A 23,754-nucleotide genomic window follows, 5' to 3' on the forward strand; every position below is an offset into this window, starting at 1 on the left:
ATCAGAGAGCATTCCAAAAAGAAAAGAATTTCCTCTGTAGTATTCAGCAGCTAATAAGTACCGGAAGGATTAACATTTTTTTTAGAAGTAATTTACAAATATGTTTAACTTTCTGCCACCAGTTGATTTAAAAGAAAAAAGGTTTTCACTGGAGTACCCCTTTAAGGTGTAAAATGGCCTGGTTCTTAAGGGGTTAATATAATGTATATTAGTATGCTTACCTTGGTTGTGTCGCAGGACCTTTGGTCATGTGACTATGTTAATTCCTCTATAGTATGTTGGAGGACCTTTGGAGGTCCTTGGGTCACATGATTACCCATAACTCTTTGTAGGGAGTTGCAGCCAATGATCGCTCTCTTGGGTTCCGGATTGTCAGAGATGACAGATCCGTGCAACTTGCAAAGACAACCCTAGGCCTGAAGCCTGCTGGCCTCATTATGAACTCAAAACGTGAGTCTTAAACGGAATCCCCGCTAAAGCTAGCGTGACTGCTGGACCTCAACTAAATCCCCTAAATCCAGTGGAACAGCGCATATCAGTCTATGGACTGTAAAACGCTTAAGGTCCCAACCACTGTCAATATCTAAGAGACTTTGCTTGTACAGAGACTGTTCTGGCTATAAAGCTTGCATAAAATCTTCAGTAAAAGTTCCGACTGTCTTCAGAAAACTCTCCGGTTGTGGACATTCAATTATTTCCTACCTTCCTATCGCTCTTGGGAAGGGTGGCGGTAGGACAAGCATTACAGAGGAGCCCTCACCCTGGCGTCACGAGTAGAAAGGGTTAAGCAGACCCCATTAAAGTACCGCACAGCTACACCCCATATACCCTACACCCCCAAGCTACCACAAAGTGCCATGTGAAAAAGGCAGAGGTGCCAAAAATCGGAACTAATGTGTCACCAACTCAGATGATCAGGGAGGCTCAGTGTCCATACGTTCACGTCTGCATACAGTTACAACAACCACTCACTTTACTGTATACTGGATGCCATTGACGCTACAAGAATATCTTGAGAACATCTTTAGAATGGCATGATTTAGTGCTTCACGTTTTACTGCTCACCACAAAGCAAGCATTTTTCTCCTCAAACCAGGGTTACTGAAAGACATTTATTACAATTTGTTTACGCTTTGGGATGACAAATGCCTGGCTGAGTAACTGCATTGCAGAGGAGCACCAGCATCCTTGGCTTACCATCGCAGATACAACAATATTTCTATCCATTTGGCAATTTGATTCCACTAATGATACATCTGAACGGCTTTTGGTGCACGCAGCCAAGCTTTTCACTTAAGCAACTGACAATTGTGTACTATTAGTTAGGACGACAGTCACCACCGAAAGAGAATAAAAGTAAGACTGGTAATAGTCACTGTTAGAATCAAACACATATATGGAGGTAATTTTAAAGGAAATAAAGGGGTACTCCAGTGGAAATTTTTTTATTTTTTTTTTAAAATCATCTGGTGACAAAGTTAAACAGATTTGTAAATTAAATAGCAGTTAGACAGGAAAGGGGAGAGCACAGGAAAGGGGTTAATTGGGAGCTGGGTCTCAGTATCAGCGCAGGTAGAATGGCGCTCGGAGGCTACGCCGGCAGTTTCGCACGTGAGTGCGTGCTTCTTCCGGCCTGGAGGCCGGAAGAAGCACGCACTCACATGCGAAACTGCCGACGTAGCCTCCGAGCGCCATTCTACCTGCGCTGATGCTGAGACCAAGCTCCCCGGACTCCGCACGTACATGCTTCTTTATTTGTCTAGATTAGCAAATTACTTCTAATATTACCAGTATTACTACCATTACTACAATTACTACCAGTACTTATCAGCTGCTGTATGCTTCACAGGAAGTTATTTTCTTTTTGAATGTCTTTTCTGTCTGACCACAGTGCTCTCTGCTGACACCTCTTTCCATGTCAGGAACTGTCCAGAGCAGGAGCGGTTTGCTATGGGGATTTGCTTCTGCTCTGGAAAGTTCCTGAAATGTACAGAGGTGTCAGCAGAGAGCACTGTGGTCAGACAGAAAATAAATCAAAAAAGAAAATAACTTCCTGTAGAGCATACAGCAGCTGATAAGTAATGGAAGGATTAAAATTTTTTTAATAGAAGTAATTTACAAATCTGTTAAATTTTTTGGCACCAGTCAATTCTTAAAAAAAAATGTTTCCCACTGGAGTACCCCTTTAAGGGGGATTTTATTAAAGGGGTTATCCAGGAAAAAACTTTTTTTATATATCACCTGGCTCCAGAAAGTTAAACAGATTTGTAAATCTTAATCCTTTCAGTACTGATGAGCTTCTGAAGTTAAGGTTGTTCTTTTCTGTCTAAGTGCTCTCTGATGACACGTATGTCAGGAACCGCCCAGTTTAGAAGCAAATCCCCATAGTAAACCTCTTCTAAACTCGGCGTTTCCCGAAACACGCGACATCAGAGAGCACTTAGACAGAAAAGAACAACCTTAACTTCAGAAGCTCATAAGTACTGAAAGGATTAAGATTTTTTAATAGAAGTAATTTACAAATCTGTTTAACTTTCTGGAGCCAGTTGATACGTAAAAAAAAGTTTTTTCCTGGAATACCCCTTTAAGTCATTTGTACAATATCCAACAGATTTATGTGCACCTTGTTGTGGCTATGCCTGCATAGCAAGCATAGATTTTATGTTCTGCGTTTAGCACAGTCTAAGATGAATCAAGTTTATTAAGACACTTAATGAGCCTCTTTATAAATTGTACAAATTTCAGTTTAAAGAGATTGTGTCATCATAAAATGAATTATTGTTTAAACCAAGACTTTTATGCTAAACATATATATATTATTAGAAATGTTGATGATATTATTCTATTCATCCATTGTACTATGTATATTTTAAAATAATTTTGGTAAGTTTCCATTCTGGCTAGTGAGTCTAATAAAAAGCTTATTCTGTAGAGAAAACTTTTCAGCAGCCTCCTTACCATCACAGATGGGATTGCAATGAAAGACAGAGACAATACTGGCTTACTATGTCATCCCAGTGCTGAATTCACAGCTCACTCTTGCTTTATAATGTCATCCATGCTGCTGCTACTTATACATGTGTGCTCTAAAGCGTTACGGAAGCAGGATCCCTGTTATTTGTGTGTAAAAGATCCTAGCAGCTAGATCCACTCTGGTGCTGAGCTCAGGAAAATGAGACACTTGAAAGCGGGAAAACTTGTGAAATATGACATATACAACTTACTGAATATAATGGACAGAAATAGTGCTACTATTCATGTAAACACACAGGACAGTATATCCTGAAAAGTCATCTGAAGCTATAGTTACACTATAAAACATTAGGACTGCTATCATCTGCAGCCTTAGAAACTTCCTTCCTTACAATAAGTAAAAAACTATGTAAAAAGGAGAATATACAAAACAATAGAATAAAGGATTAAATAACAATAGAAAGGTAATTAATATTCTAACCACCCCCCTTCCCCCCCAAAAAACTAAAAATTTTAAATCATTTGAAACTTGCAAACTCTCTATCCCATGTATACCATTACACTCTGCATGGTTGTTATGCACTAATGCGAATGTGGAGAGTGAAAAAATGGGGTTTGCTGAGAGCGCTACTGTGTGACGACGGCGGTCAAATGAAGCAGAGGTCTGAGCCAGCACTTACGCAGGACTAACTTTTATTGCAAAAAGAAGTCAAACAGGTAAAACAGGACAACGCGTTTCGGCGCTCACCGGCGCCTTCCTCAGGTCCACAAATAGCAAGTCTGTGTAGTCCTGGCCAGGGTTCCTGCAGGCGGGCTTGTCATGGTCATTTCTGGACCATTGTACCTTGAAACTAGACTCACCATACAATGCTACAGACAGTCCAGATCTGTGAAACGTGTCAATGACTGGAAGAACTGACCAATCAGAATGGGCATTCGAAATATGCGAACGATATCGGCACTTCCAGTCAGAGGACACTGATCCCTCCCTTCTTTTAGATGAAAGATATAATCAAGCATGTGCACTATGCACTATGCAAATTTCATTACAAATTTTCGCATAAAAAAAGAACGAACGAACATAACGAATATGCGAATTTCGCAAACATAGGACGAATATTTGTAAATATTTGTGAATATTTGCGAAATATCGCAAATTCGAATATGGCCCCTGCCGCTCAGCACTATTCTGTACTACTCTTTACCTGTGCCAGGGATAGTTGCCCCTTTGGACACTAGGTAAGGGCAGCTCCATTTTACTCTTTTTTGGGACACTGTCTGTACTGTACAGGACCCTGAAGAAGCTCCTGTCCTCTACATAGACAGTGATTACAGCTCCCAGCAGATCTTTCTTACTTTTATATGTAGGGACTTACTTTATCCGTGTTCATTTTCTACTTATTTTTCTTTAGAGGAGTACTGGGGTGCCGTATAACTTATACCCTATTCAAAGGTGATTGTTATGTCATCCATATAGACAATTATTGGTAGCAGTATGGATTATACAGGGAAGTGTAGTGGGGCAAATTTAGTGGGAGCCTGCCGTACCATTCTGCCTACACAGCATACATACTCTGCTGATACTCTGCTGATGCTGCTTCTGTGAGGAGCTGTGCCACACTGACAAACAGTGCGCAACTGTCCGGGTCTCAAGGGAGAGGGGGCGGGAATATGCTAATGTCAGCACACGGCCGTACATGCTCCCGCCTGTATTATACACAGGCATAGAGAGAATGCTATGCACTGCCCATGGCCAGACCGCATTTCCGGACTTTGGTCTCCTTCCAGTCCTAGCAGGAGACCAAAGCCTGAGCTTTCGACCAGATGGAATGCGGTCTGGCCAAGAAGGAATACCCCTGGTGGACATATGTATAAAGCCATGAAAAGGACCTAAAACTGTTTTATTTTGACAGGAAGCAAATTACAAAAGTTATTTAGTCAGGGTGATGAATCACATGTCAAAAATAATGTTTAATGACAGTGCCCATTTAAAGGGGTTTTCTACTGTTGTCCAAAATCAAAATTCTGCTGGGGCGTGAGGGAGGAGCCTGGATTTTCAGCTTCTTTTAACCAACCAGCATTGCTGTGAACACTCTTGGCAATGCTGATTGGCTCCCAGAAAAAGAGATTTTTAGGAACATTCAAGGTGCAGTATAGAACCCCCAGTTAGTGATCCTGTAAGCTTTATAGTGAGGGCTCTTTGTACCCACCAATTGGCAGGTATCATGATATAGAGCAGGGGGAGCTGAGCAAAAAGATTCATTTATTGATCCAAATGCCTTCACATTTTGGGTTTATGAGTCCGGTGGGTGATCCTCCTCAGAAATAGAGAACATTCTTCATTTGAATTTACATACAAAGAAAGCTATTAATCGCTGAATAAGACCACCCAGTGGACTCTGTCGCATAGAATGTTAAGGGATCAATAAATTAGAAGTTTTACTGAATGTTCCCCCACTATATATACATCGGCTCAGCATATCGTGCTCTATAACATGCTGCCTTGAGATTAGACTGCATATTTACTGTGATAAGTTCCCTTTAAGCCTTTCTAGGTAAACACATTCAGTGACTCTTCTGTTAATATACATGTATCTGATCATCACATTCACTTTATACATTTCATTATAGAGGGCTATGACAATTTTTCATAATTTAATTATGAAATTATTATGAAATTATTTCATGAAATTTCATAATTTTCCAGTAGTTACAGCATAGGGAGAAGAATATGTCGGGTTTTCATTATGCCATAATGTGGAACATATTATTCTAAGATACGCGATTAGTAAAAATGTAAAACAATCAATTCAGTACCTGAAAAACAGGAAAAATTGAATGACCTATTATAAGATGAAAGAATTATAGCTTCCAAGATGTCCAACGAGGTGCAACGGAGAAGACCTGGAAATACTTGCTTGGTTTAAAGTACATTAAACTCGAAAGTCTGTGTTATAGAAGAATAAAGTCTGTTGAATTATGTTCCCAGCCATTTGAGACTGGGACCTTCCTGTTGTATTTTTCAATAGTATTTCTTACAGTACCGTATATACTCGAGTATAAGCCGACCCGAATATAAGCCGAGGCCCCTAATTTCACCCCAAAAACCCAGGAAAAGTTATTGACTCGACTATAAGCCTAGGGAGGGAAATACATCATCCCCCCCTGTCATCATCCCCCCATGTCATCATCCAGACCCCCGTCATCATACCCCCCTTCATCATCACCGCCTGTCATCATACCCCCCTTCATCATCACCGCCTGTCAATCCCTTCATCAGTGGTCTTTCACCTGCGGACCTCCAGATGTTGCAAAACTACAACTCCCAGCATGCTGGGAGTTGTAGTTTGGAAACCTCTGGAGATCTGCAGGTTGAAGACCACTGTGGCCTTTGTCATCATCCAGACCCCCCTTTAGTTTTCTACTCACCTCCCCTCAGTGGGAAGGAAGGGTGAGCTGGTCCGGGCCATCTATGCTGCAGGGACTGTCCGGTGGGGAGGGTTAGTCGTTCCGGGCTGTCCATTTTCACTGGGAGGCCCTCTTCTCCATGCCGGGCCCGGCTCCGGACTAGTGTCCTTGCCTTGATGACGATGCACAGGGATGTTCATGCGCAGGGACTTCCCTGTGTGTCGACGTCAAGGCAATGTCACTAGTCCGGGGCCGGGCCCAGAGCACGGAGAAGAGGGCCTCCCGGTGAAGATGGACAGCCCGGAACGACTAACCCTCCCCACCTGACAGTCCCTGCAGCATAGATGGCCCGGACCAGCTCACCCTTCCTTCCCACCGAGGGGAGTTGAGTAGAAGGGGGTCTGGATGATGACGAAGGCCACAGTGGTCTTCAACCTGCGGACCTCCAGAGGTTTCAAAACTACAACTCCCAGCATGCCCAGACAGTCGATGGCTGTCCGGGCATGCTGGGAGTTGTAGTTTTGAAGCATCTGGAGGTCCGCAGGTTGAAGACCACTGATGATGGGATTGACAGGCGGATAGTTCACTCGAGTATAAGCTGAGGGGGGCGTTTTCAGAAAAACTCGGCTTATACTCGAGTATATGCGGTAAGTTTTATCATGTAACATCATATACAATAAATTGCCATGTGAGGCCGGGTTCACACCAGGATTTGTGCCCCCGAGGTAATGAAATGTTGGGAAACCGTCAAAATGACATGCCAATGTATCCGAGCTTTGACAGGAACAGTCCCATTAATTTTAATGGTCAGAGCGTAGTCTTGTCAGAGCATTAATATGTTGATAATATATTGACAGTTTCCGACATATCGTGGTGTGAATGAGCCCTAATCCCAGTCCACTCAGTCTAACTACAGACGCGACCCCAAAAAATGATCAGAAAAACAGCAGTGCACAATGACATACAGACACTGCACAGCATGAAGAAGAATACAGCGACACCGCAGAGCTGCTAATATGTGATCTACAATTTTCTGCTGATCTTTCTCTCTCCAGGATTACTCCTTTTAGTTTATTTTAAAGCTTCTACTAAAACTGACATTACAGCCAATTTTCCAGAAAAGTCAGGGCAAGGAGCCCTTATCTATCCACTTTTCTTCTTTTTATCACAGTTATTGCTTTTGGCTGATGGAAAGCACAGTAAAGATATTTTTGGTGGAACTTATGACTCTTTCTTTCCACATGAGGAAGAAGTGAAGGAACAACTCACCCTTGATGTTCAGAAATGTGACGTCTCCCGTCTACTGCATCCGACTCTTCTGAACAGAGACCCCTGAAAGTAAAAAGAGCAGGATTATTGTACATGACTTTACTAGAAGAATGGCGATAACAGCATCGTTCTACCATAGTTCTAGCATTCTATTAGCACTGCCCTAAAACTAAAATAAGCATTGAAAGACCCGGGACCTGTTATTGTGTGAGAAACAATGGAAATAGGTTATTTATCTGTAAAGAGTTTATCACTGCATGTGAATGGGGATATTTGTTAGTATCACAGGACAAGAGCTATATCAGGTAACTGTATGGTTAAAGGGGTACTGCACTAGCCAGCGATAGGAAGTAAATGCTCCGAACACTGTTTTCACACTTCTGAGTGCTGGCCAATGCAGTACCTCTTTAAAGGGGTACTCCTACCCTGAGACATCTTATTCCCAATCCAAAGGATAGGGGGTAAGATGTCTCCCAACGGGGGTCCCGCCGCTGGGGACCCCCGCAATCTTGTATTCGCCACCCATCGACTTGCATAGCAGGGGCGGGAGTTGATGTCACATGGGGCGGAGTCATGATGTCACGATACTCCAGCCCCGTGGTCGCCCCTGGCTGTTTGTGAGCTGGCACCGCGGCATGATGCAGCTCAAACAGGTGGGCGGCGAATACAAGATTGTGGGGGTCCCCAGCGGCGGGACCCCTGCGGTGAGACATCTTACCTCTATCCTTTGGATAGGGGATAAGATGTTTCAGGGCTGGAGTACCCCTTTAAGCTTACTTGGCTACTCAATATCTATATATTTCACCAGGGGTGAAGTCCTGGGAAAAAAAGTGAGGGAACTCACCCCAGATTTCAACTCAAGGGCTGTTCCTGCAGGACTCCTGCTAATGGGAACGGTGTTCCTCCTGTGGTAAAAGTGCAGGGAACTTTGTTCCCATGCGTTCCTGCAGGACTTGATCCCTGTATTTCACATATGCATATATTTGCATATACATGCCCAAGTGGCAGAATTCGAGTCAATGGTACACTGTCCCTGTCATTCAGCACAGCCAATAGCACTTGACATGGATGTCCCCTTTCCCTCTTACTGTACACCCTTATTATAGAGACACTTCTACAGAAATGTCTCAATCTGAAGTAATTAAAGGTTTAAAACTAGGCCAATATATGCACTTAGACGTTGCTTTTGCAGACGACCTACTTCTATTACTAACAAACCACAAAGAAGCAATCCCACATGTTCGATATATGTTGACACAGTTTGGGAATACTTCTAATTTTAAAGTGTACCTGTCATTTGCAAAAACATTTTAAACAATGTAACAGGGTTCTGTGCATGATCTTTGCTTGTCAATCAGCATGCCGTGTGAGCCGTTGGGCTTGCACAGAGCCTCAGTGCACAGAGCCCTGCTTGTCCGCTCACATGCACCCAAAAATAAACACATTTTTTAACCAATGTACAGGGTGGGCCATTTATATGGATACCCCTTAATAAAATGTGAATGGTTGGTGATATTAACTTCTTGTTTGTGACACATTAGTATATGTGAGGGGGGAAACTTTCCAAGATGGGTGGTGACCATGGTGGCCATTTTGAAGTTGGCCATTTTGAATCCAACTTTTGTTTTTTCAATAGGAAGAGGGTCATGTGACACATCAAACTTATTGGGAATTTCACAAGAAAAACAATGATGTGTCACATGACCCTTTTCCTATTGAAAAAACAAAAGTTGGATTCAAAATGGCCGACTTCAAAATGGCCGCCATGGTCACCACCCATCTTGAAAAGTTTCCCCCCTCACATATAATAATGTGCCACAAACAGGAAGTTAATATTACCAACCATTCCCATTTTATTAAGGTGTATCCATATAAATGGCCCACCCTGTATATTACAAATATACATATAATGTTATTATCTATATTATAGAAAAAGTTTTAGCAAATGACAGGTACACTTCAAAGTAAACTACAATAAATCTGAAATAGTGAATATAACACTGTATCAGTCAAAGGTTAAAGAGGTTCTCCGCTGCTAGACATCTTATCCCCTATCCAAAGGATAGGGCATAAGATGTCTGATCATGGGGGTCCCAATGCTGGCACCCCCGACGACCTCCCGCAGCACCTGGCGCTCTAAACAAACGCTGAGCTCCTGTGGCAGTGGTCAAGACGTCATGGTCACGCCCCCTCCATTTATATGGGAGGGTCAGCATACATGCCCCCACCCATTGACATGAATGGAGGGGGCGTGGTGTGACGTCACAACGGGGCAGGACCGAGACATCATGATCACAGCCTCTAGCTCCAAGCAGTCTGAACAAAATGTTCAGAATGCTAGAGCGCCCCTTTAACTGTAATGAAGAGATATTTATTTCTATGGCCAACAAAAGGTTTAAAGTACCTTGGAATAATAATCCCAGATGACCATTCAAAACTGTTCCCCCCCAAGTATGCACCTCTGTTATCTAAATTATCTAATAGATACCAAACCTTACATTTGTTGTAAACCTAGGTTCTATATGTTTGGAGAATGATTCCTGTGGAATCACCTAGTTACTGTGTTAAATCATGGATCCACCTAGAGGAGGGATAGGATTACCAGATGTAGAAATCCTATACAAGGCAGTCCATCTGCACAGATAGGGTTGATTTCGGGTCAAGGGTTGCTCAGAGCTAGAACTGATACAACTGGGACTGCAGTGATCTCAATTTCCTTGGCTTCCCCAAATAAAATGAATAAACTCTCTCCATAATTCTTTGTTGAGGGGGGCATTAAAGGTTAACATGGACTATGACAAGAACACTTCTAATGCTATCAGTACCCCTTTCCTTCTCCATGCCCATTGATGCCTATATCATTACTACCATATAAGGTACCACATAATACTAGCTCAATGTAGTTTTGTATGGACTATTTTAACCCAAATAAGAATCATCTTAAAACCCAAATGAGAACTATTTATATTCTCTGATGACTGATAACTGATGACCCAATCTATTTGCCAATAGTTAAATGGTTAAATACGTTTTAAAAGTAAAATCCACAAGAGACATGATCTAAGGGGGCTTTCATCGTGATTCTACCCTAGAGTGAAGCTGATTGTTATGCACGGCGCTCCGGCTGTGAGCGCACCTCCCCGTGCATGTCTGTCGCTGGCGGGGCTGGGATTCGCATCGTGGGATGCGCCCGCATTTGAGTCCCAGCCCGTCACTCACCTCCCCGGTCTCTGTTCCTCAGCTCCGGCGTGCGTGCCCCCGCCTCCTAGGGTGCACACGCGCCGGAGCTTTGAAGTTTAAAGGGCCAGTGCGCCCGAAATTAGTTATACACCTGCACCACTGTTATAAGTTCTAGCTCCTCTCTATTGCCCTTCCCGGATCTTTGTTTGCCCAAGCGCCTAAAAGAAAGCAGTATTTTGTGTTCCTTGCCATGTACCGGACCTTGCATTCCGTGACCTGACCGTGTTCCTAGCCGTAGTTCCTATTGACCTTCTGCTACCCTACTGACTACACTCCTGTGCCGCCTGCCCTGACCTCTTGCCAGCCTGATTATGTCCTGTCTATTTCCTTTTGTGCCACGCTTCACCTCAGCTGCCTGTGAGGTTGAGTCGTGCCAGGGGTAGCAACCTGGGTGCCGCCTGCCGCAGCAAGTCCATCCCGCTTTGCGGCGGGCTCTGGTGAAAACCAGCGGCACCTTAGACTCCGCTCCCTGGCACGGCCCGCGCCATCTACCACACAGGTCCAGCGGATCCACTACATCTCCTGCTCCAGACCACCGTGGTATTGCAGATCTACTACCTCCTGAGTTCCAGTCTACTGCGGTGAGTCTTACACTGATCTTAAGGCTATGATGGTGCTTGTATGCTGAAATTTTTCAGCATCTGTAGTTTAGGAATTGGGTTTCCATAGCAAATGGCATTTGACTGTTGAGAAAAGCTATCGATTTCTTTTCTCCAAGATTTTTTCAGCTCCGTTCTGTTGCAATCATGTGGAAATGCACTATTGAAAATGGATAAACAGAGGTCTACTAAATGTCACATAAGTCACAGACCAGATGCTCTGATGTTTACCAGAACTTCTAAAGCTTGGACTGCATTAGTGAAATGTTTAATTTGTCCTTGATTTGTGATGCTGACGTGTAGAGCAAATGGTCTTTATTAAATTGTAATAGTAATTACTGATAATTATACACATAAGGGGAGATTTATCAAAACCTGTGCAGAGGAAAAGTTGCTGAGTTGCCCATAGCAACCAATCAGATCACTTCTTTCATTTTTAAGAGGCCTTTGAAAAATAAAAATAAGCGATCTGATTGGTTGCTTTGGGCAACTCAGCGACTTTTGATAAATCTCCCCCATGGAGCTTATTATAAAGTATATAAAATAATTTAAAGGTCTGTCTATATATTCATTTATATATTTTTTGATCTAACGAAGACAGGGTGTTAGAAGGATCCACTAGAATGGATGAAATGTCAATTGAAAGCAGCAATGAAATCGACCACTGACTTCCACATTTCAATGCCCACTTAATTCTAAGGCATCCATATTTTTGCTTGCAATTTATTTATTGTTTATCACATATCTTTAGTGAATGCCTATTCCTGTTTGTAAATAAAATTGTGACTGTTTAGACTCTATAGACATAGTTTTCCTATGCATAAAGGGGTACTCCGGTGGAAAACCTTTTTTTTTAAATGGACTGGTGCCAGAAAGTTACACAGATTTGTAAATTACTTCTATAAAATATCTTAATCCTTCCAGGACTTATTAGCAGCTGTATGCTACAAAGGAAAATCTTTTCTTTTTGAGTTTCTTTTCTGTCTGACCACAATGCTCTATGCTGACACCTCTGTCCATGTAACATAGTAACATAGTTCACAAGGTTGAAAAAAGACCAGGGTCCATCAAGTTCAACCTATAACCCTAATGAGTCGATACTGAGTTGATCCAGAGGAAGGCAAAAAAACCCTCATAATAGAGGTAAAAATTCCTTTCCGACTCCAAATATGGCAGTCAGAGTAAATCCCTGGATCAACATGCTGTCCCTAAATATCTAGTATACATAACCGGTGATGTTATTATTCTCCAAAAATGCATCCAGACCCCTTTTGAACTCTTTTACAAAGTTCACCATGACCACCTCCTCAGGCAGAGAATTCCACAGTCTCACTGCTCTTACAGTAAAGAACCCCCATATGTGCTGGTGTAGAAACCTTCTTTCCTCTAAACGGAGAGGATGCCCCCTTGTTATAGATACAGTCCTGGGTATAAATAGATCATGGGAAAGATCTCTGTACTGTCCCCTGATATATTTATACATAGTTATTAGGTCTCCCCTAAGCCTTCTTTTTTCTAAACTAAATAACCCTAATTCTGATAATCTTTCTGGGTACTGTAGTCCTCCCATTCCCCGTATTACTCTGGTTGCCCGTCTTTGAACCCTCTCCAGCTCCACTATATCTTTCTTGTACACTGGTGCCCAGTACTGTACACAGTATTCTATGTGTGGTCGGACTAGTGATTTGTACAGGGGTAGAATTATTTCCTTGTCATGGACATCTATGCCCCTATTGATGCACCCCATGATTTTATTTGCCTTGGCAGCAGCTGCCCGACACTGGTCACTACAGCTAAATTTACTGTTAACTAAGACTCCTAAATCCTTTTCCACCTCAGTCGTCCCGAGTGTTCTCCCATTAAATACACCCCCTTACACTGTCCCCCCCAATAAAAATGAAAAACATATCTCACGGCAGTGTTTCCAAAACAGAGCCTACGGCTGTTGCAAAACAACAACTCCCAGCATTTCTGGACAGCCACTGACTGTCCAGGCATGCTGGGAGTTTTGCAACAGCTGGAGGCACCCTGTTTTGGAATCACTGGCATAGAATACCCCTATGTCCACCCCTATGCAATCCCTAATTTAGCCCTCAAATGCACATGGCGCGCTCTCACTTCGGAGCCCTGTTGTATTTCAAGAAAACAGTTTAGGGCCACATATGGGGTATTTCCATACTCGGGAGAAATTGCACTACAAATTTTGGGGGGGCTTTTTTCTCTGGCGTTACGCCAGCCTGTTAGTGAAAAAAAACACTAACATGCTGGTGTTGCCCCATACTTTTTATTTTCACAAACAGTAAAAGGAAAAAAAGACCCCCAAAATTTGTAACGCAATTTCTCCTGAGTACGGAAATACCCCATATGTGGGCGTAAAATGCTCTGCGGACGCACAACAAGGCTCAGGAGTGAGAGGGCACTATGTGCATTTGAGGCCTAAATTGGTGATTTGCACAGGGGGGGTTGATTTTACAGCGGTTCTGACATAAACGCAAAAAAATAAATACCCACATGTGACACCATTTTGGAAACTACATCCCTTACGGAGTGTAACAAGTGAGCCTTAACACCCCACAGATGTTTAAAGGATCTTCATTAAATTTGGATGGGAAAAAAAAATTTTTCACTGAAATGCTGGTGTTACCCAAAATTTTTCATTTTCACAAGGGGAAATAGGAAAACAGCCCACCAAAATGTGTAACCCCATTTCTTCTGAGTAAGAACATACCCCGTATGTGGATGTAAAGTGCTCTGCTGGCGCACTAATTTGTCCGGAATTGAAGGGCCACGTGTGTTTACAAAGCCCCCATAGTGCCAGAACAATGGACCCCTCCATATGTGACCCCATTTTAGAAACTACACCCCTCATATAATGTAATAAGGGGTTTTTACCCCCAAATTTTTGGAACAGTGGTCCGTGAAATTGAAAAATGTAATTACTACTCCTTTAAAAAAAAAAAAATTCAACCAGAAAAATCTATGTTTTTTTTAAAAGGGAAAGACTGTCATAATAATCATTAACCACTTTACTGATCTGCCATTTCGGCACTCACTAAGTCACTACCAATCTCAACTCCCTGTTTCAAACACAAGACAGAGGAAATGCCAACAATTGTAAGAGGTGTATGTGTTTGAGCTCACCTGGTTATTTGCAGAGCTTGTGGTTGCTGTGGTTATACTGTAGCCTATCCTGTCTTCTGTGTTTTTTGGCCAGTTAGGTACTTTGTGTGACCATACCCTGCTTGCTCTGTCTTTTAAGCCTGCATTGTTCTATCAAAACTTGCTTGTGAAAAGAGCTTTTCTCTGAAGCTAGCCTTTACCTGCATCTGATTCTGTTCTACTGGTTTTGTGACTTAGGCTCTTCACTTGGCTAACCCTTTGATACTTGATTCTGTACTTTTGTTGTCCTCTGTGTTTACTGATCTGGCTTGCTAACCATCCTTTCTGTTTGGTTGTCTCCCTGTTAGAATTGTATATTGTGCATGTTAACCCATTGTGTTCTGACTGCTTCCCTGTTGTTACTGCATTGCTGTAGTTTGTTCTTCTGACCTGTGATTACCCTGCACTTATTATGAGTAGGGATCGTCTACTAGTTGTTGAGTAACTGTTTAGAGTAACTACGCAATCGGCAGGGACAAGGGTTCTGGGTGAGTACTACAGGGCACCACATCCCTGCCTATACATGACACCAATCACTGGTTAAGGTGGGTCAATAAGTGACTGAGCAAACATTTCCTGTTTGTGGAGACACGCCCAGGAAACAGAGACCAGCATAGACCCAATAAGCTCTGGAACAGCTGAGAGGTGAATTATCAAATGCTTTACCTACAAAAGACAGCATGTTGTAAGTATTGCATGACCTTTTCTATTCTGACTTTTTTCTTTCTTTCTCCCAAAAAATGCATACATATTCCAAAGCAAAAATTATGGCATCCCTTCTGTAGTGGCGAAAAAGTCCTTCCTTTTTATTAAAAAAAAAAAAAAACCTCCTTAAAGTGCAACTATTACCTCCATATGAGGTATAGACCTGCAGGCTCCTTTAGTTAGGAAACCAATGGTAAGTTTTTGTCCTTAGCCCGCATCTGTGTCTACTGTAGTGTTGGAGAGACCAGCTGACTCGCATGGCCACCACAGTTGACATACAGGGCTCCATGCTGGGAGCGGGTCAGGGCAGGAATGAGGTGTGCTGCTGGGACTCGGCTGGCCCCTCCCACTGATCTCCTGAATTCATAGACAGTAGGATGCCGGGAAAAGAGGCAAAGGTACCGTCGCTTTAATCTCCTTTTGCCCTAACTTATGGTGTCGGCGCCTCCTTACCTCGAACAGAGGTGACAGTTGTATTTTAAAAAATGTTGGCATAGCTTCCATATACCAGCTGGGTATATACTACATTTTGGCACTAGCTCTCATCCATTGACAGCTGCAATGTAACAACTTCTTTCTTTTAAAATCTTTATTTATGGATTAACAGGCAAGGGGAACAACGTTTCTATAACATATGAAACCAAGAAAGTACAATTTTTTTTTACTTCATGTGGAACACGAAGGAACATTTTATAACTAATAACAAACATGAGAACAATTCACCTGGGTAGAGGATCCACTTCTAAACTGGTTCTTTTTTTTCCAGTAGTAACGCTTCTCATGGGAAGAGCTGTCAGTGAATTCTTACACTGGTTTCAACTATTTTAACATATGTTTAATTAGGTTTTAAAAATTCCCTGTTAAGATCTATTATCTCAGCAAGATACCACAATTTTATCTATCTGTCTATCTATCTCATATCTATCTATTTATCTATCTGTCTATCTATCTCATATCTATCTATTTATCTATCATCTATCTATCTCATATCCATCTATTTATCTATCTGTCTATCTATCTCATATCTATCTATTTATCTATCTGTCTATCTATCTCATATCCATCTATTTATCTATCTGTCTATCTATCTCATATCTATCTATTTATCTATCTGTCTATCTATCTCATATCTATCTATTTATCTATCTGTCTATCTATCTCATATCTATCTATTTATCTATCTGTCTATCTATCTCATATCTATCTATTTATCTATCTGTCTATCTATCTCATATCTATCTATTTATCTGTCTATCTATCTCATATCTATCTATTTATCTATCTGTCTATCTATCTCATATCTATCTATTTATCTATCTGTCTATCTATCTCATATATATCTATTTATCTATTATCAATCATTGTAAAAAAAAAAAAAGTTGCAGCACTCCAAGATGTAAAAGATTTGTCGTTTATTTTCTCATGTTTTAAAAGCAAGGGATTTTTTCCAAGCCATGTGGGGTTACAGTCAATACAGTTGAAAAAAACCCACACATGTCCCTCAAGTTATGGGTACAGTGGTCCCAGGGGCGGACATATCGCTTGTGCAGCCGGTTCAGCTGCACAGGGGCCCAGCGTGGGAGGGGGCCCGCCCTCACACGCTGGGCCGGTCCTACCATCGGACCCAGTGCACAGGGCCGCCATCAGGGGGTAAACCCATACACTTGTATGGGGCCCGGAGCTTCAGGGAGGCCCGGACGTCCCTGTACTTTTTTTTTTCCGGCTAGTCAGTGAGTGACTGCGACTGTAACTCACTGACTCCTGGCTGGGTACCCGTCAGAACTATGACCGGGCCTCATAGTCCGGGGGGCCCGCAGGACTATGAGGCCCGCTCTTTCTAGGGCGCAGGCCCCTTAAGAAGTACGGCAGGGCCGGACAGGCCAGGGGCTGATGGGAGTTGACGTGCCCCGCGCAGGCACGCACGTCTACTCCAGTCACCTGACCTGTCCCGGCGCGATCTCCAGTCCAGCAGCCTCCCGACGGATCCTCCCCGTGCAGTGACACTCTGACAGGAGCAGCAGCTGCACCGAACCCCGGCAGGGTGAGTGAACGGGGGGGGGGGGGGGGGGGGGTGGATGGGGGCTATGTTGTTTGCAGACTACAATGGTGATGAGAGGTGCAGGGGAACTGGTGCTTGGGGTGTTATGGGGGTGATGAGAGGGGGGGGGGGGTTATGGGGGTAATGAGAGGTGCAGGGGGTGTTATGGGGGTAATGAGAGGTGCAGGGGGGTTATGGGGGTAATGAGAGGTGCAGGGGGGTTATGGGGGTGATGAGAGGTGCAGGGGGTGTGATGGGGTAATGAGAGGTGCAGGGGGTTATGGGGGTAATGAGAGGTGCAGGGGGGTGTTATGGGGGGGATGAGAGGTGCATGGGGTGTTATGGGGGGATGAAAGGTGCATGGGGAGGTTATGGGGGTGATGAGAGGTGCAGGGGGTTATGGGGGTGATGAGAGGTGCAGGGGGTTATGGGGTAATGAGAGGTGCAGGGGGGTGTTATGGGGGTAATGAGAGGTGCAGGGGGGTGTTATGGGGGGATGAAAGGTGCATGGGGAGGTTATGGGGGTGATGAGAGGTGCAGGGGGTTATGGGGGTAATGAGAGGTGCAGGGGGTGTTATGGGGGTAATGAGAGGTGCAGGGGGGTTATGGGGGTAATGAGAGGTGCAGGGGGGTTATGGGGGTGATGAGAGGTGCAGGGGGTGTGATGGGGGTAATGAGAGGTGCAGGGGGTGTGATGGGGGTAATGAGAGGTGCAGGGGGGTGTTATGGGGGGGATGAGAGGTGCATGGGGTGTTATGGGGGGATGAAAGGTGCATGGGGAGGTTATGGGGGTGATGAGAGGTGCAGGGGGTTATGGGGGTGATGAGAGGTGCAGGGGGTTATGGGGGTAATGAGAGGTGCAGGGGGGTGTTATGGGGGTAATGAGAGGTGCAGGGGGGTGTTATGGGGGGATGAAAGGTGCATGGGGAGGTTATGGGGGTGATGAGAGGTGCAGGGGGTTATGGGGGTAATGAGAGGTGCAGGGGGGTGTTATGGGGGGATGAGAGGTGCAGGGGGTGTTATAGGGGGATGAAAGGTGCATGGGGAGGTTATGGGGGTGATGAGAGGTGCAGGGGGGTTATGGGGATGATGAGAGATGCAGGTTTAGTGGATACAGTGTATAGCAGTATTATATTTAGTGGGTACAGTGTACAGCAGTATTGTATTCAGGTTACAGTGTCTGGCAATATTATATTTAGGGTACAGTGTGGGGCAGTATTTTATTTAGGGTATAGTGTGTGACAGTATTTTATTTAGGGTACTGTGTGGGGCAGTATTATATTTAGTGGGTACAGTGAATAGCAGTATTATATTTAGTGGGTACAGTGTATGGCAGTATGCTATTCATGGTACAGTGTGTGGCAGTATTATATTCAGGGTACAGTGTGTGGCAGGATTATATTCAGGGTACAGTGTGTGGCAGTATTATATTTAGTGGGTACAGTGTATAGCAGTATTATATTCAGGGTACAGTGTGGGGCAGTATTTTATTTAGGTTACACTTTCTGGCAAGGTTATAATGATTACTGTCTTCATGCAGAGGATGAGGATCTGCTGACAAAGTGAGGAGCCAATGATGTCTGCATGTCAGACTTTGCAGAGAAGATGGAGCTGGGGGAAGACCTGGTCTCTGGACGAGATGAAGAAGAAAAGAAGACGTCACTCAGGTCACTGACATCATTGTGTGTTCTTATGACTGTCCCATCAGAGCTGTAGTCACTTGTAAGTTCTGCAGTGATGGTGGGTAAAACTGTGTCCAATCTGTGTCTCTTCAGCTGTTACAAAACTACAACTCCCATTGCCTGAGGCTCTCCAGACATGATGGGAGTTTTAGCTTTCCAACAGCTGGAGAACCACTTCAACCGAGGTGATCGGTGGGGGTCTCAGGCCTTGAGTTGTGTAAGGGGCCCCGAAATTTCTGATGGCAGCCCTGCCAGTGCACATATGACAGGGAAACCAGTCTTGCCCAGTCACTAAACTGCTACTTACATCTGCCCATGGGGACTTCCTGGCTGAGGTGCGTGCAGTGAGTGACGTCATCGCAAGCACCTGGACGCTGACGTCCAGCGCAGAGCGTGCGATGATGTCACTTATAGCGCGCACCTCTGCCAGGAAGTCCCCATGGGCAGATGTAAGTAGTGCAGGCCAGGTAAGAGTGTGTGGGTGAGTGAGAGTGTGTGTGTGTGTTTGTTTGTTGGGGTTAAGCTACGCTACCTTATGTGGGGAATCTATGCTACCTAATGTGGGGAATATATGCTATGCTACCTAATGTGGGGAATCTATGCTACCTTATGTGGGGAATATATGCTATGCTACCTAATGTGGGGAATCTTTGCTACACTACCTAATGTGGGGAATATGTGCTACGCTACCTAATGTGGGGACTCTATGCCATGCTACCTAATGTGGGGAATATATGCTATGCTACGCTACCTAATGTGGGGCTACGCTACCTAATGTAGGGAATCTATGCTACGCTACCTAATGTGGGGAATATATGCTGCGCTACCTAATGTGGGGAATATATGCTACGCTACCTAATGTGGGGAAATTATGCTACGTTACCTAATGTGGGGAAACTATGCAATGCTACCTAATGTGGGGAATATATGCTACATAATGTGGGGAAACTATGCTACCTAATGTGGGGAATCTATGCTACCTAATGTGGGGGAACTGCTGCCTATCTAATGCAGATTAATGTGAGTTGCAGTGCAATTTTATGGCATATTACTTTTTTTTTTGTGGGGGGGGGGGGGGGGGGGGGGGCCCAGGCACATTCTTTGCACAGGGGCCCTCTGTTGTCTGTGTCCGCCCCTGAGTGGTCCCTCAAGTTACAACATTAACCCCTTAAGGACCACAGGTTTTTCTGTTTTTGCACTTTCGTTTTTTCCTCATAACCTTCTAAAATTCAGAACACTTTCAATTTTGCCCCTACAGACTCATATGAGGGCTTATTTTTTGCGCCACCAATTGTACTTTGTAATGACATCAATCATTTCACCACAAAATGTACGGCGAACCCAGAAAAAAAATGTGTGGGGCAAAATTGTAACTTTTGTACGTTTTGGGGTCTTCCGATTCTATGCAGTGCACTTTTCGATAAAAAATGACACCATATATTTATTTTGTAGGTCCATGCGGTAACAATGATGCCCAATATATATAGGTTTTTCTTTATTTCACTACATAAAAAAAATTATTTAACTACATGACCAAAATTAGTATATTTAAAGGAAAACTGTCAGATATTTTCTCCCGCACTATCCACAGGTACTGGTGCATAGTGTGGGACACGCTGATTAAAACGAGTCCTACCTTGCCCAGATCCGCCCCACCATTCGCCCGCAAATGTAGTTTTATTCTATGTGTATATCTTGCTGTAGCTGGCACGGGCGGGGCTTCTGACGTCAGTGCCGCTTATGAATATTCATCCCCCTCCCTCCAGCTCTCCCTCTCTTTGCAGCTCATAACTCAAGGGAGGGGGGATGAATATTCATAAGCGGCGCTGAACATTTTTTGTGCAATGAAAAAAAAGGCAATTTTGCCACTCTATGCTGGTGCAGGGAAAAATAGAATCCCCTCATGTTTTTTTGCGCTGTATTTCTTTTGGAGTGCTACATCTTTTGTTTTAGATAAGCTGCCAGACGCCTAGTGCAAGCTATTTTATAATTGATAAAACACTGAAAGGAGACAAACCAGAATGCTCCTATATCCAATCAGATATTACCAAAGGGATATATATCCCAAAAATTAAATCACTAAAGAGAAAATATCAATTGGGCAAACACAACAATTTCTTTAACATAACATTTAATCCTCCTGAATAAAATACTAAAATTGCCACCTAACAAAAATCTACAAATCTGTGTTGGTGGTCACAGTCAGTATTGATGATAGCGTCACCAACTGGTTAGCCCAAGTAGACAAAAAGGTAGGGAAGAAATGCAAGGGAACAGTTCCCACCCTAGCCTAAACTAAGCCCCCCTCATTCTATAGATCTTCCCTAGCTTTCTGTTTACTTGGGCTGTCCAATCAGTGACAGTATTCTCAATACTGACTGTGACGACCAAGACAGATTTGTAGATTTTTGTTAGGTGGCAATTTTAGTATTTTATTCAGGACAGGGTTGCCAGTTGAAGTGCCATAGAGCATACCTCCTCCCTTCCTCCCCTTTCTTCCCTGCATGGTCGATGTACAAGGATCGGCTATTAGAACCAAGCCCTGTACATACAGTAAATTATCGAAAGCAGGGCAGGGTGGGGGAGGGAGGAGTTGTGCTGCTGCAGCTCAGCACCGCCTCTATGACATTTCAGCTGCGAAAGAAAAGCACACTTTTATAACTTACCAAACAGGTTATCTCCCTATTTGCTTGTGTCTGCAGCTCTTAGCTCTTAGTGTTTTTTTAAACAGTGTGTCTTCAGCTTTTGCAAAACTACAACTCCTAGCATGCCCGGACAGCCAAAGGCTGTCCGGGCATGCTAGGAGTTGTAGTTTTGCAACAGCTAGAGACACACTGTTTGGAAAACACTGTCTTAGCTTAAATGGGTATTCTAGGAAAAAAAATATTTTTATATATCAACTGGCTCCAGAAAGTTAAACAGATTTGTACATTACTTCTATTAAAAAATCTTATTCCTTCTAATAATTATCAGCTGCTTAAGTTGAGTTGTTCTTTTCTGTCTGACAACAGTGCTCTCTGCTGACATCTCTCTCCATCTTGGGAACTGCACAGAGTAGAATAGGTTTGCTATGGGGATTTGCTTCTACTCTGGACAGTTCCCGAAACAGGTGTCATTAGAGAGCACTTAGACAGAAAAGAACAACTCAACTTCAACAGCTCATAAGTACTGAAAGGATTAAGATTTTTTAATAGAAGTAATTTACAAATCTGTTTAACTTTCTGGAGCCAGTTGATATATATATATATATATAAGTTTTTTCATGGATAAAAAATGAGAACTGCCTAAAACTTGACAGTTTGTATAAATATGTCCCTTGGTGTATTTCATGGGGTAGATCTAGTAGTAGATCCAAATTGGGCTAACTGCATAATAGCAGAACGATAAGTCCCTACTGAAATTACATGTGATTTTTCCTTATTAGGGATCGATTTATTGTAGATTCATTGTTTTTCTCCAGTAACCATTGATCCTTCTTGGCCAGGTTGGCAGATTACAAGGCATTCAAATACTTTATATAGCAAAAGCTTCCCTTCTATGTGACAGGGAGACTTCAGTGACAGGTTCAGTTCATCCTTCCTCTGATCTTCCATTACTAAAAAATAAACCTCATGCGCTAGCTGGAGCCTTAGACTTGCTTTTATTCCAAGAAGGAACTATTTTGTTTATTTTTGGGGGAATCACGTGTAGCATTTAAAACTAAGAATGGCTTTCTGTTATGTCAGGAGGAGGAAAAACACCAATATATGCTTATACTACTGTGTAACTGAAAAGGTAACATGATATAAAATGTGTAATACCATTTATCTTGTCATTTATTATAAAGCACTCAGAGATGTGAGATCGAATATACTTGGTAGGAAGTAATGACAAGATCAAATAATATTTCTTATTGGCTCCATTTGTCAGTATTGACTTTATGTAATTTTTGTTGTTGTGGTCGAATACATTTATATATATATATATATATATATATATATATATATATATATATATATATCTATGAAAAGCAGGTACAGCAATGCTTAGCACCAACGGCGTATTGTAGTAATTTGACAGTAACCAAGTGTGAACAAGCGTCTAGCACGGTAAATGCTGGTAAAATGCTGGGGGGTGCTATCTAGTGGTGCACAGACCGCATCAAAATAGCATTCAGGTAGAAAAAAAATGCACTCACCCCGTCTTGTAGCGAGAAAAGCTTAATTTAATGTTGCAGTGAAACAACGAGCAAGACCCTTGCAGCTCGTGTAGGGAGTCGGTGCAGGACACAAACCACAGGTTACCATTCCATCCTGAAGAAGGCATGGTAACCTGTAGTTTGCCTTGACTACTCATCGTAGGTACACTCAAAAGGGGGCTTACCTGGTAAAAGATAGTACTATGGAAGGATAACCAAAAAAGAGAAAGGAGAGTGCGATGCTTATTTGATAAAATGATAATACTCATCCAAACAGGTAGAAGACAACATGCAGGATTATGGGTAATGGTGAGTGTCAGCAATAACAGGCACAAAGTACAGCCGGCATAGCCTAAACTCATTTAGCCACCATGTAGTGTAACCTCAGAATGACCAATGAAGAAATGCTGTAGTTTCGGAAAGCTTTCATACTTACAATTTGGCTACAAACAGGTATCAGGAACATTTACCAATAGATTTACCTTACCTAAGGTCCTACAGAGA

The 23,754-nt window shown here is 43.0% G+C and overlaps 1 protein-coding gene across 1 annotated transcript in view; it reads right to left on the bottom strand.

Annotated features, from left to right (window-relative positions):
• SLC8A1 (solute carrier family 8 member A1) overlaps positions 1-23,754 on the bottom strand; it is a 568,703-nt gene that overhangs the window by 508,207 nt on the left and 36,742 nt on the right. Inside the window, exon 2 of the mRNA XM_056567535.1 lies at positions 7,651-7,713. The gene's annotated coding sequence lies outside the window, so the exon portion shown is untranslated. The remainder of the gene's footprint in view (positions 1-7,650; positions 7,714-23,754) is intronic.

The sequence above is a fragment of the Hyla sarda genome, chromosome 3, assembly GCF_029499605.1.
Source record: "Hyla sarda isolate aHylSar1 chromosome 3, aHylSar1.hap1, whole genome shotgun sequence".
Classification (NCBI taxonomy): Eukaryota; Metazoa; Chordata; class Amphibia; order Anura; family Hylidae; genus Hyla; species Hyla sarda.